The following is a 3380-nucleotide window of genomic DNA, read 5'->3' as shown; positions in this document are numbered from 1 at the left end:
CACTCTGACGTCATAGCGGCTCCGCCAACCGATGACGGTGCTCAAAAGTCGCTATAGTAACGGGAACAATAACGAGGAAGTACAAGGTCGAGAGGGGGGCGGGTCCTTGGGATCAGCTCGGTCTCAAAGGAATCTGTGAGCGAGCGTAAACACAGCAGGTGACACCTCATAAATAGAGGAAGTTAGAATAAATCTAAGATTATTTTACTCGTACTTACTTTAAGAGTCACTACTATAACATAACCTTGAAAAACTTAATTCTTTTTTTTTTTTTAGAAAATATATATTTATTTGAATTTTCCAAATCACAACTGTGGGCTCTGGTTTTTGGAGAATTACTGTGTATTTGTGGTGGTTCAGGCCAGAGTTGCGATGTGAGCTGATCTGTCTCAGCTGCATGAAACTCGACGTCACCTGTTTCAACAGCCAATCGGCTCGCTGCGAAATCAGCTGGTCAAGTGAGTTCCAAACTATCAGCTGGTCGGGATAGCTGCATTTTCAACAGAGGAAAGAGAGGATCACCTCATGAGCGACACAAGGCTTAAAATGTATGCATGCACCATGGACAGCTCTAGACCCTCCCATTTTATCATTATTTATTACAAATTATGTCCGGTTACAAAATAGTTCTGCAGTATGCGGGAGTACAGAGCCACCATACACTGTCTCGTCTGGTTGCACTGGTGTGAACTGGCAGGGTTCCAGTGTTGCAGACGCATCGCAAGTAGTTGTAAGTTTTAACAACTAACTGTCTGTTTCTGGTCTGATGTGTGTGCAGAATTTTATAGATTTTATTTACATATTTTGTGATTATTGACTCATCTACAGATTATTTATTATTATATATAATTATTTAGTTCAATCAATTCATATTTTTAATTAACAGTGAAAAATGCCCATCATAATTTCCTAGTGCCCAAGGTGATGTCATCAAATGTCTTATTGTGTCTCACCAATAGTCCAAAACCCAAAGATATTATATTTAAAGATGAGAAAACACAGCAAATTGTCTCATTTGAGAACCTGGGATCATCAAGTGTGTTGTTTGGATTATCATATAGATGCTAATTATTTTTCGTTGACCAATAGACTGATTACTGATTTAGATAGATAGATAGATAGACAGATAGATATATAGATTGATATATAGATAGATACTTTATTTATCCCAAGGGAAATTAAAGAAAATGTTTACTTTTAGTACATGTGCACTTACAACAGCACATGCATCCCAGTTATATTTCTTCTTTCATGTTATGAATACAAAATAAAATACAATATTGAATACCGGTGTTCTTTGTTTTTCGTTTTTTTTTAAATAGTATTGAGACTCAACAGTGTTTGTGCTTGTATTTGCATGTCACAACAAGTGGTGACTGCATATGTATATATATATATATATATATATATATATATATATATATATATATATACACACACACCTGCAAGTAGCACCAATTCATGCATGCAAAAGTAAGGTAGCCTGAATGAATACTGTGCATATTCTGTCATATTTTAACAAATGTACCTTTGTTCCCATACGATTGAGGAACCTCCCTTGTTCTTTTACTTATCACCTACTGCACTCGTGTTTACATATAATGAAACACATTTTGAAATAATAATTTATCAAAACATGGTGTTTAAAAATGTCAATCAAATCCCAATAGCACAGCTTTTACCACAGAGGACAATGATTAAAAATGTGGAGTCCAGTAACAAAAAGAAATAGAAACACTAAAGCTTCAGATGTCGTGAATATCAGGCTGTGCTGCTGGTGCTAAAAAGGCTGTCACTGGCTGGGAGAGTTCCAACATCCTGACCACGCTTTGTTTACTCTGTTGACAGGAGCATGGAGGAGTTAGACTTAAGAAATATCTGCCAATAAATAGTGAACCCTCTCTACAGTGACTTGAAGCTGTCCCCACATAATTGATAAAGACTTTAAGCCCAGCTTGCTATACAAATAACAGCTACACTGAGACTTCCTAATGGGCCAAAGCAGTCAAGCAAGGGCAATGTATAAGCCTCTGCAACAGTATTGGACATGAAGCTAATCCAAAACAACAATACAGTTGTAACTTAGCAGCCAGCAAACATGCATCCAGATGAGTAAAGTGAGGCTTATTTATACACTGAGTCATTTTTCAACACTGGAGAAAGAATTGTTTTTGCTGTAAAAATACGTCACAGTCAGATGGTCTTCAATAAATAATGTAACTGTTCCTGACTGAACAGCAGGGAAGTTGTATCCATTCCCTCACTGCTATAAGAAAGTATTTTTAAAATGCTTGCATCATGATTAATGAGCGAGACCAATTATTATACATGCTACATATCCCATGTTGCTACCACAGCAACAATAAAGGAATCCTAAAAAAACAGGTTAAGTGCAGAACCAATGAAGACACATTGCATCTGGGGTTGGGGCGGAAGTTTCTCCCTGAAGCAACCTGGCTGCAGCTGCTCCGGTGCTGAGTGCACAATGAATAGGAAAACAGTGTTATCACTTTTATCATTAGGATCACACATTATGCTCCATAGATAGATCCATAAAATATATGTGTGGCCAATTAGAGCATCAAACACAAAAAAGGTTGTGCAATTCTGTGGGTGTATTACATAAATAATGCATGAATGCAATGCATGTATATTCTGCCTTTTGATGTAGTTTCACTATGGATTTGAGCCTGTAGTCCTGCGATAATTAGTTCTGTGCTCTACATGTATCATCAAAAACAAATATGTGGGTTCTGAATGCTTTAATCTGCCTGAAACATGTCAATTCTGTCCACCATGTTGTAGTTTTATAGCAAGTAATGTGGAACATACTCCACCATTTTTCACTCTTTCAAACTTTGACTAAATCAATTTCATGTAACATAGCATAAACACCCACTTGATTAGATTTTGAACAAAACATACATACTGAAACATAAGGGGTGTCTACAATTACAGGCAAAAATGGGAGTGAGGAGTAATGGTGGCACTAGACAGATTGTTTCATTTACATTTCTCAGCCAGGCAAAAAAAAGGTGAAAAAAGTGAAATGTGTCTTCCATCAACACTGACCTGATGGTGGCACTAGAGGGTTTTGATGCAAGTGTGCTAAAAGGTGCAGCGATGACTTGTTTATCTCCTGTACAGTTTTGATCATAATTGGGCAAAACAATGCCAAGAAACACATTCACTTCCTTCTTTCCCCATCTTTACTGCCAAATTACTTCCAATTGGATAAGCCAAAATATGCTTCCTATGTGGGATGATTGATTCCACTTTGTTGAAAAGTTAAAAAAAGGCTTAAAAAAAACATTAAAATGACAGTCACGTTGATTTGTCGAAGAGCTCAGGAAAGGGGAAAGTTACAAACAAAGAAATAG

Source organism: Dicentrarchus labrax, unplaced genomic scaffold, assembly GCF_905237075.1.
Source record: "Dicentrarchus labrax unplaced genomic scaffold, dlabrax2021, whole genome shotgun sequence".
NCBI lineage: Eukaryota > Metazoa > Chordata > Actinopteri > Moronidae > Dicentrarchus > Dicentrarchus labrax.
This window is presented reverse-complemented; position numbering follows the sequence as displayed.